The sequence below is a fragment of the Alexandromys fortis genome, unplaced genomic scaffold (assembly GCF_014885135.2).
Source record: "Alexandromys fortis isolate MF-2015 unplaced genomic scaffold, M_Fortis_MF-2015_v1.1 scaffold_240, whole genome shotgun sequence".
In the NCBI taxonomy this organism is placed as follows: Eukaryota; Metazoa; Chordata; class Mammalia; order Rodentia; family Cricetidae; genus Alexandromys; species Alexandromys fortis.
This window is the reverse complement of record NW_026068133.1, coordinates 1972950-1984778: the sequence shown is the minus strand read 5'-3', so window position 1 is coordinate 1984778 and position 11829 is coordinate 1972950.

Sequence of the window (11829 nt, the reverse complement as noted above, 5' to 3'; positions counted from 1 at the left end):
ACAGAGATCTACCTTCCCCTGTCTCCCAACTGCTGGGATTAAAAGCCTGTGCCATCAAAACACGGTAGTCTAGTATTATTTTAAAAATGAAGCCATGAGTTAATTTGAAGCATTCAAGGAGTGAATTCAAATTCTGAGCCTCTCTCCCACTCTGTATTCTACTCCCCTACAAACACTGAGAATCCTCTCGACACCAGAGAGTATGTCAGTCCTCTCCTCTCACACACTGTCACTCCTGGTCTCCTCACTTATGAGCAGAAGGCCCTGAGATGTGGTGCACCCTTTACAGAGGAGCACAGAGGGGAACTGCATTGTCTGAGTGAGCTGATCTGTCCTGCCTCCAAGGTGTCTGCTCTAGCACAACTCACGAACTCTGCTGTCCTCATCTGAGCTGAGCCTCCTCCCAGGAAGGGGCACCTCCATAGTACAAGGGGCTGATGGTGGGTCTGTGTTCAAACCACTTCTCTGCCCCTCCAATGGCAGTGTTGCCCCATGTTCTTTTCCGATTCTCTCCTTGTGTTTCTCTCCTCTAGAACACAGAGTGAGAGTCAAGGGTGACATGAGATAATAGCAGCTCAGCCTGGAACTGCACTCGCTGTGTGCTGGTTTAGGTTTCTCAGCACTAAAAAGGGGGAATCTGCACAACTGTGCGACAAAGAACCCCAGCTGGGCACCCAGTCTGCCCTGTTTTCAATACTCTCAAAATATGGAATTAGCTCCCAGCAGAAGGTGACAAAACCGACTCCAGTGGGAACAGGTGGGTTATGTGTGTGGAAAAGAACAAAACTCTTCTCCCTGGAGTCACCATCAGACTGGGGTCTGGGCCCAGGATGTGTCAGGAGTCTCAGATCTTGAGTGTGTGGGAGGAGGTGACCTGATTCCTGGAAAATGGCTGTGAGACCCTTCATTCTGCAAGATTTTCAAGACCGTGCTCCCACGTCCTCTGCTTCCCTGTGTTCCGTGGCCTTTCTGAGAGGCCTTGGACCTCTATCTAATTGATTCGCCATGGATAACATGCATTTACCAAAGGAAACACATGAAGTGGGAGAGAGAACATGGTCTCCTGGCAGTGTGACAGACCCATTAAACAGTCAGTAGTTCTGAGAACACTATGACCATGATTTCCACATCTGTAAAAACACAGTTGGAACCAGGTTCCTAGGTAAGTTCCTAGTTCAGGCAAAATGCTTTTCTGCCAGTTCATTATGTATCCAGATGACATCCCTGGAGATCATTTGGGGAACTACAGCGCTTATCTGGGAAGGCTCAATCTATCCTGAAACCATTTGCCTACAGGCGAGAATTCCAAGAGCTGCACCCAGCTGACAAGCACTTGTCAAAAAGCCTGTTTCCTCCGTCACTCTCCTTGGGGACCACAGCCTTCCTGTGAAATCTCATATGCCCAACAGGACTGTTAGTTAATGGCCTAGACACCTGCCGACCTATGCTTCCCTTCTGCCTCTCTGAAGAAGATGGCCAAGAGATGTAGCTCAACCAAGGTTCTCATCTGATTCCACACATCACATGACTTTGACTACCAGGGAGCACTCTTCCTTGCCATCAAGCATCCAAATCCAACACTTAGAAAATGCTTCTCATGGACACCTGGAGTTGAGTCTGGGAAAGAAGTCTTGAGGCAGGGTGTCCCAGTGCTCATATCTCTGGGGATTCCATGTTTTCCTCAACCAGGCTCAGGGTTGATTCCCTCTGAGTCTTTCTCAAGGAAACATTCATGATAAGAACCTTTAGAGTCTAGACAGGAGCTGATATCCTTGGATGAACGAACCATCACACATCTACCGGTGTGCAAGGTGAAGTCAAACGAAGGATTCTGATCTATTGCCTTTATTCTACACCTTGTGAGTCCCAAACTAAATGCTCAAACCCCAGCATGGGGACACAATGCATAGGGAAGGTAAGCACATACCCCTCTCCTGCAAGTGTTCAGTGGAATGAACCTCACCCAGCGCACAGAGTTCACAACGAATAACTTACCATACACGTTGAGGTATGTGTATGTTGTTGATATGACATTTCCATGTATATTATAGGTTCGTACGGTATAGAAGCCTGTGTCCTTCAGGTTGACCTTTTTAAGCAGCATGGATCCATTGTGAAATATTGTCTCTCTGCCGCTGTGTGCAAGACCTGGCCTATTTAAATTGTCAGGCAGTTCATTTTTTGCAATCGTATTTGAGGACCCTCTGAACCAGGCAATGGTTTTAAATTTCTCTGGCAGATTGTGGACAAGGAATAGGACGTCATTTCCTTCAGCCACTTGGGATGGCACTGATACAGTAGTCACAAAGGCAGTGGTGGACAGGTGCCAGAAGGTTAAAAGGAAGGCTAGAAGGGAGTTGAGAAAAAAAAAAAAAAACCTACAGTGTTAAATGGTTGTAATCAACACCAAGCTTTGGTGTTTAAGTAGGGGTGTGCCCACCCTTGTTTGCAGACTTGAGTAACATGAGATCCATTGACTCAGAATGTCTGCGTGTGTCATTAACTCTGAGGAATTCTCTGCTCACGTGTCTTTTTGGTTCCCCCACTAAGTGCCCCTTATCCCTCCTCACATAGAGTATATCTGTGACGATCACTGCCTCTCTGAACTCCTTCTCTGGAAAGGCCTCACTTTCTCTGGTTTTGTTTTTTTGAGACAGGGTTTCTCTGTGTATTCTTGGCTGTCCTGGAAGTTACTCTGTAGACCAGACTAGCCTTGAACTCATGGAGATCGCCTGCCTCTGTATCCCAAGTGCTAAAATTAAAGACCTGAGCTGACACTGCCGGTCATAACGAGGAATTTGTAGAGACAGGATCAGTCAGATCTTTTTGAAGTTTCATTTCCTGGAGAAGACTCAGACACTAGTGGATAAAGGGAAAAAGAAAGGAAGGAAAGTGGAATGTGTCTCCATGGATTTCTCTTCATAGTTCTTAGGTTTGGAATTTATGACAGTAATTATCTTCAAGAGTGAAATAAATTATTTTAGATTTACTTATGTAAATATATGTGTATATTTGTGAAGACTGATGTCTCCTTTTGCACATATGAAGATGTATGGCACAAATTTATGTGGGGCACATGTGCTAGGGTGTGCATGTGTGGGTGCATGCCTCAGCACCTATGTGGAGGGCAGAGTAGAGCCTGCAGGAGTCTGTTCTCTCCATCTACTGTGTGGGAGCTGAGGATTGGTTTCATGTTGTCACATCTTCCCACACTGAGCCATCTCACTAGCCGTCCCACTTGATCTCTATTTGGAGGGTCATGCTGTCAGAGTGGGTAACATTGAAGCCAATGAAATTCACTGTGAATATGGAGTGCTTGAGGCTTTTCTCTTACCATCATCACCCCCTGTCCTCTGAGAGCTTCTGGATGCTGAGCCTCTGTCCCTTACTGTACCTTATGCACCAAAGCTGCAAACAGAAACCTTGAGTCTCCTCCCAAGATCCTGTCTTCCTCTTTAGGAAACTCCAGCCTGCCTCTGAGTCCCCCTCCCCACACAGTCAGGGAGTGGGTACCCTTACCTGTGAGCAGAAGCCTCTGCCAGTGGGTACACCCCTTGCAGAGAAGCACAGAGGACTCCATCAATCTTCTCACTTGCTGTCCTCTTTCTGAGAAGAGCCTCAGCTCCAACACAGAACTCAGGCTCTGCTGTTCTTCCTCCTTCTGGGCTGAGATTCTTCTCAGAAAGAAACACTTCTCAGAATCCAATGGGCTGTGAGTGGTGGGGTTTGGGTCCAAGGCACTGCTCAAACGCTTCCACTCTCAGTGGTGCCCTGCATCCTTCTCAACTTCCCTTTATGTTCCCTCACCAAGACACATATTGTGCAACAAAGCTGATAAGCATCCCCATGGCCTCAGGAACAATGGCTCATCCTGGGGCTGACATCTGCTCTGTTCTTGCCTTGGGTCTGTCAGCACAAAGCAGGGAGCATCCATCATGCCTATGTGTCCTTGTGACACAGAGACCGAGCTGAGCATCCAGTCTATACTGTATTCACTTAGCCCCTGCTGGAAGGTGACAGAAATGTCTCTGAGGACTGGAAAGAGACCAGCTGAATGATGACTAGGAATGAAGATCAATCCTTTATCACTGATGTCACTAGTCAAATTAATGATTTAGGAGAGAGGCCCAGGAGCAGTTGTGTGAGGAGTTTCATGTCTCAGTGTTGGAGAAGAGGTGGCCTGTATGTCCTTGAAAGGACTGTGGGCTTCATCTTTCTATGGAGGGTTTCAAGGCAACATTCTAACATTATGTGTTGGGTGTACACATGTCCTCCTCTCCGATCTCTCTTGGTCACCTTTACCCTTCCTAGGTGATTCCCCGGTAGTAATCTTGTCTTCTCCTAAGACAGATCACAGAAGAGAGGGACCTTCACAGTCCCCATGCAGAAAGGTGTTCTCAGACAATGGAAGAAACCCGTAAGTCAAAGTGTGATCTGGGCTGGGGGGGAGTTAAAGTTTAGTAGGGTCAGAGACGGTAAGCAGTCTGCTTAGGAAAACAATTTTCAGATCATTGACCAAATGTCCTGCTATCGCCAAGTGGAGATCACTGGGAGAACTGTAATATCATGTCTAGGGCTACAGCAGGCATGATGAAGAAGCCAAATGAGGCCTTCCCTGATACTTTCAGCACAGGTGGGATGCGGGGCCTGTCATCTTCATCACAGTGCCCTTCAGGTCTCCTCGTTCTTTCCACTGTAGGATGGGTCTAGACAAGGTTCCAGATTTGTCCTGAGAAGCTCTGGACTAAAGTTGGAGGTGGTGTGAATCCAGAGGATAGGCACTCCCAGGAGAAGGCTTGTGCTCAGGAAATTGCAGAGGAAAAGTCCTAGGACATTTCTCTGGAGATAAAGTACAAAACATAGCTGAGCAGGGTGGTGAATGCCTTTAATTCTAGCATTCAGGAGGCAGAGGCAGGTGGATCTCTTAGATCTAGGCCAGCCTGGTCTAGAAGCAATGTTGGATTTTTTTCAAAGGCTTTTTTGGCATCGAATGAGATGGTCATGTGAGTGTTTGCCTTTCAGGTTGTTTATATGATGGGTTACACTCAAAGATTTTCATATGTTGAACCATCCCAGCTTCTCTGGGAAGAAGCCCACTAGATCATGGTGGATGATCTCTTTGATGTTCTTTGGATTCTAAATTTTTTGTGAGTTTTATTGAAAATTTTTACATTTATATTCCTGAGGAAACTTGTCTGTAATTCTCTTCCTTTGTTGAGGTTCTGTGTGGTTTGGGTATCAGGGTGACTGTGACCTCATAAAAAGAATTTGGAAATGTTCTTTTGTTTCTATTGTGTGAAATAATTTGATGAATATTGAATAAGTCTTCTCTGAAATCCTGATAGAATTCTGTGCTGAAATCATCTGGTCCTGGTCTTCTTTGGTTGGGAGACTTTCAATCACTGCCTTGGGGGTAATAGGTCTATTTAAATTTTCCATATGATCTTGATTTACCTTTGGAAAGTGGTATGTATTGTCCATTTTTTAAATATTTTCTAAATTCATGGAAAACAGCTTTTGGAAGTATGACCTAATGATTCTTTGGATTTCCTTGGTGTCTGTTGTTAAGTCCCCCATTTCATTTCAAATTTTGTTAATTTGGATATTCTCTCTCTGCCTTTTAGTTGGTTTGAATGAGGGTTTGTGGTTTCACTGATTCCTTGTATTGTTCTCTTGGTTTATATTTTGACTTAGTCCTCGATTTGAATGTTTCCTGCTGCCGTCTACTCCTCCTGCATGCGTTTGCTTCCTTTTGCTGCAGAGCTCTCAGGTGTGCTGTTAGGTCTCTAGTATGAGATCTCTCTAATTTCCATATGAAGGCATTGGGTGATATGAACTGTCCCTTAGCACCATTTTTGTTGTATGCTAGAACTTTGGGTATTTTCTGGGCTCATTCAATTCTAGGAAGTTTTTAATTTCTTTATTTCTTCTTGACTCAGTGGTACTTCCATAGAGAGTTGTTCAGTTTATACATTTTCTATTGTTTCCTTTTTTGAAACCCAGCTTTAATCCATGGTAATCTGATAAAATACAGGGGATTATTTCAATTGTCTTGTATTTATTCAGACTTGCTTTGTGATCAAGTATATAACCAATTTTGGATAATGTACATGAGATGCTGAGAAAAAAAGTTTATTCTTTTGTATATGGGTAAAATGTTCTATAGATACCTGTTAAGTCCATTTTTGTCATAATATTAGTTAATTCTTTATTTCTCTGTTTATTTACTGTCTGGATAATGTATCCATTGGTGAGAGTGGGGTGTTGAAGTCTCCTACTATTAATGCATGGAGTTCAATATGTGATTTGAACTTTACCAACTCCACTTTTATAAATGTAGGTGCTGCTGTATTTGCAGCATAGATATCCAGAATATTGAGATATCATCTTGGGGGGTTTGTTCTTCTGGTAGGTGAGGTTTGGAGTCCTGGAATTTGGTAGAAAATCTTCAGACGTGGGTAGTTTAGTTCTAGAATAAAATCTAACTCTCCGCTTGTTTTCACTCCATAGAACAGACATCTCCTCAAGATGCCAATGGCCAAGATTAGGTCAGGAGCTGCTCCCGCTTCACATATACCTGAGAAGTCATCCAAGGTGAAGAGCCTGGATACATAGTTGTACACAAGCAGCTTGTCTGTTACACATGGCCTGTGAGACAAATGTACTATAGGCAAAAGCCTGCTTATTTGTTCCCTGCTGCCCAGAACCAAAATAACCACACAGAAACTGTATTAATTAAATCATTTCTTGGTCTATTTGCTCTAGTTCTTACATCTTAAATTAACCCATTTCTATTAATCTGTGTATTGCCACATGACTGTGGCTTACCAGCAAGGTTCCAGTGATTCTGTCTCCTGCGAGCAGATACGTGGTGTCTCACTGACTCTACCTACTTTATCCCAACATTCAATTTAGTTTTCCCCGCCTAGCTCTACTCTGCTCTATCATGGCTCAATGCAGCTTCTTTATTCATTAACCAATAGAAAAAAGCATATATACAGAAGGACTTCCTACATTAATGTACACACTGTATTTTCTGTGTCTCTTTTACAGTAACTGCACACATTGTTAGTGGATGTTGTCATAGTGATAAGGTAGCCTCAAATATGAACACAGCCCTGACATGAGGACAAGACAGCTGAGATCAACACCATCTGTTACTACTTGCCTACGGGAGAGAATTTTCTAGACTTAATCCCTGATGACAAGGAGTCATCAGGAGGTTCTATGGTCCCTGTCAGTCCCCTACGGCTCCCTGGCTTTCCCATAAAGTCTCATAAACCCATCAGAACAGTTGACTAAGGGCCTGGACACTTGAGCACCTGGGCTCTACATGCTGATACTCAGAAAAAGATGCAAAGTTGATTAATGGATGCTTAGAGACCGTATGAAGTCTCCTGGAGCTGGAAATAGGTAACCTTGGGAAGCCTTTTCACATAGGTACTGGGAACTGAACTCATGTTTTCTGGAAAAGCAGCTTGTGCTTTTCCAGAAATGACTTGGTCATTTCTCTAGCCCTCCTTTCTCATTGTCTTCCTTTTATCCTTTGAAGTTCTAGTCAATCCCTGAGTTCACCTTCTAGATTCACATCTGACTCCTGTTGCAGTTCAACTAGGACTATGGGAGGACAGAATCCTCCTGCTCTTTAAGGATGTTCCAGTGCACAGAAAAGGCTTGGACACCCATGGATGGATGAATGAATGAATGAATGAATGAATGAATATAATGGTATAAGGGCACTGATTTGAAGGAATCTTATGTTGGTAGATAAGAAAATATGCTAATGCCATAGCTTGACTTTTAATTTATAGTAATGCATTTTGGATATGTGCATGAGAGAACGAGAATATGTGTGTTTATTCATGCATGCATCAGTGTATGTGTGAGAAAATGCGACTGTACATATATGGAGCTTAGATGACATGAAGGAGTTGGTTCCCTACTTGCACCAAGTTGGATCTGGGATTTAAACCAGCATAACAGCTTTGGAAGCAAGTGCTTTTATCCACTGAGCCATTTCTGTGGCACACCCTTCTCTGATTTTCCTTTAAAGGGTGACCCTACCATAGTTGAGAACATAAGTCTTCAGAAATTGATGAACAATAATAATAAACTTTGAGTAGAAAACAATCTGGTTTCCCCCTCCCCTTATTGTTTCCAGTACAACAAGGGCTTCCTGCTGCTGAAAATATGCTGAAACTGTGCCTTCTCCATTTTGATCACAAGAACAAACACTTTTTTATTGACTTTATTAAGCTATACATTTTTATCTGCTCCCTTCTGCTTCTACCCTCTCCCAAGATCCTCATTCTCCCAATTGACTCAGGAGATCTTGTTTTTTTCTACTTTTCTTGTAGATTATATCCATGTATGCCTGTCTTAAGGTCCTCATTATTGTCTAGATTCTCTGAGATTGTGAAATAAAACCATTATGAATGGATTTCTTTGCTTTATTATATAAGCAACTTATGACTGAGAATATATATCTGTCATTCTGAGTATGGGTTATCTCACTCAATATGATTCTTTCTAGCTCCATCTATTTGCCTGCAAATTATAAGAGGTCATTTTTCTCTTATAGTACTGTGTAGTACTCCACTGTGTAAATGTACCACATTTTTCTTATCCATTCTTTGTTCAGGGAGCATTTAGGTTGTTTCCAGGTTCTGGCTATGACAAACAAAGCTGCTATGAACATATCTGAGCACATGGCCTTGTGGTATGATTGAGCATCCTTTGGGTGTATACCCAAAACTGGTATTGCTAGGTCTTGAGGAAGGTTATTTCCTAATTTTGTGAGAAATTATCACACTGATATACAACTTGGGTGTATAAATTTACACTCCCACCAGCAATGCAGAAGTGTTCCCTTTACCCCACATCCTCTCCAACAGAAGTTGTCCATCTTGTTTTGTATCGTGGCCATTCTAACAGGTGTAAGATGGAATCTCAGAGTTATTTTGATTTGCATTTCTCTAATGGCTAAGGATGTTGAGCATTTCCTTAAGTGTCTTTCAGCCATTTTAGATTCCTCTGATGAGAGTTCTCTGTGTAGGTCTGTACTCCATTTTTTATTGAATTATTTATTCTTTTGATGACCAATTTCTTGAGTTCTTTATATTTTAGAGATCAGGCCTCTGTCTGATGTGGGGTTAGTGAAGATCTTTTCGCATTCTGTAGGCTGCTATTTATTTTTGTTGACCATGTCCATTGCTTTTCAGAAGCTTCTCAGATTCAGGAGGTCACATTTGGTTATTGTTTCTCTTAGTGTCTGTGTTACTGTGGTTATATTTATGAAGTGATCTCCTGTGCAAATGCATTCAAGTGTACTTCTACTTTCTCTTCTATGAGGTTCAATGTGATTGGCTTTATGTTGAAGTATTTAATCCATTTGGACTTAAGTTTTGTGTATGGTGATAGATATGGAGCTATTTTTATTCTTCTTTGTGTTGATATGCAGTTGTGCCAGCACCATTTGTTGAATATGCTTTCTTTTTCCTATTTTCTATTTTTTCCTTCTTTGTCAAAATTCAGGTATATGTAGGCTGAGCAAGGTATACATCCAAAGAGAATAGGATCCCAAAAGGTCAGTACATGTGGCAGAGACAAATCCCAGTGCCGCTGCCAGTGGCCCCTCAGTCTGCCCCAGCCATACAACTGTTAACCTCATTCAGAGGGACTAGTCTGATTCTATGCTTGTTCCTTCCCAGTCTCACTGGAGTTGGTGAGCTCCCATTAGCTCAGGTAAACTGCTTCAGTGGATGAACCCCTCATGGTCTTGAACTCCTTGCTCATATTCGCATTCCTTCTACTCTTGCACTGGACCTTGAGAGCTCAGTCTAGTGCTCTGATGTGGGTCTCTGCCTCTGTTTTCATCTGTTGCTAAACAAAGGTTCTATGGTGATATTTAAAATAATCATCATCTGAATACAGGGCAAGGCCAGTTTGGGCACCCTCTCCACTACTGCCTACGATCTTAGCTTCAGCCATCTTTGTGGATTCCTGGGAATTTCTCTAGAGCTAGACTTCTTGCCTACCTCATAATGACTCCCCCAATAAAGATAGCTCTCTCCTTGCTCTGACATCTGTTCCCCTTCCAACTCGACCATCCCAGTCAATCAAGTTCTCACCAACCCTCCTCTTCTCTACTCCTATTCTCCTTCTCTCTCTCTCCCTCTAACCACCCCTGCTCCCTGCTCCCATACTCCAAATCCTGTCAGGTAACCCAGTCTGTCTTCAAACCCCCAGATGGGTCCATATATGTTTGTCTTTGGGTTCACCTTATTATTTAAGCTTCTCTAGGACCATGAATGTCCTTTGTTTATAGCTAATATCCACTTATTAGTGAGTAAATACCATATTCATATTTTTGGTTCTGGGTTACCTCACTCAGGGGAGTGTTTTATAATTTCATCCATTTGCATGGAAAATTCAAGATGCCATTGATTTTTACCTCTGAGTAGTACCCTAATGTGTAGATGTACCACACGTTCTTTATCCATTCTTCCATTGAGGGGCATCTAGATTGTTTCCAGGTTCTGGCTATTACAAATAATGCTGCTTTAAACATAGTTGAACAAATGCTTTTGTAGTAGGATTGAGAATCTTTTGGGTATATGCCCAAGGGTGGTATTGCTGGATCCTGAGGTATGTTGATTCCCAATTTTCTGAGAAACTACTGTACAACCAAATGTACAAGTTTGCATTTTCACCAGCAAAGGATAAGTGCTCCCCTTCGTCCACATCTTCTCCATCATAAGCTAATATTAGTGTTTTGATCTTAACCATTCTCACAGGTATCCCAGAGTTTTTTATTAGCATTTCCCTGATAGCAAAGGAAGTTGAACATTCCCTTAAGTATCTTTTGATCATTTGCGATTCTTCTGTTGAGAATTCTCTGGTTAGTACAATACATCATTTTTAATTGGATTATTTAGAATTGTACTGTCTAGGCTGGGAACCAATCCGAATCGGGAGGGTGGTAGCTCCTTTGTCTCAATAGCCTGCCTGCAGCAAGCAAGGTAGGCCCTTTGTTTACGAGCCACCCAAGCAGCAAGGAGATCCGATCCAGGCATCAGGAGAGACATCATTGGGGTGAGTGAGTTTCTGACCATGGCAGCAGCCCGGAACAGGGAACTCAGACGTTCCTCATCCCTCCTACACTTCTTGGTCATCCTGCAGGGGCTATACTACCCAATACCTCCTCTTTCTTCCTATCCCACCCAGCTTGCATCCACAACCCTCCTCCCCCCTCCGTCTGACTCCCTTCCCTCTTTGACCACATAACATCTCCCAGCTCAGCCTGTTCGGGCGCTGGGACCGAATCCGAATTGGGAGGATGGTAGCTCCTTTGTCTCAATAGCCTGCCTACAGCAAGCAAGGTAGGCCCTTTGTTTACGAGCCACCCAAGCAGCAAGGAGATCCGATCCAGGCACCAGGAGAGACATCATTGGGGTGAGTGAGTTTCTGACCGTGGCAGCAACCCGGAACAGGGAACTCAGACGTTCCTCATCCCTCCTACACTTCTTGGTCATCCTGCAGGGGCTATACTACCCAATACCTCCTCTTTCTTCCTATCCCACCCAGCTTGCATCCACAACCCTCCTCCCCCCTCCGTCTGACTCCCTTCCCTCTTTGACCACATAACATCTCCCAGCTCAGCCTGTTCGGGCGCTGGGACCGAATCCGAATTGGGAGGATGGTAGCTCCTTTGTCTCAATAGCCTGCCTACAGCAAGCAAGGTAGGCCCTTTGTTTACGAGCCACCCAAGCAGCAAGGAGATCCGATCCAGGCACCAGGAGAGACATCATTGGGGTGAGTGAGTTTCTG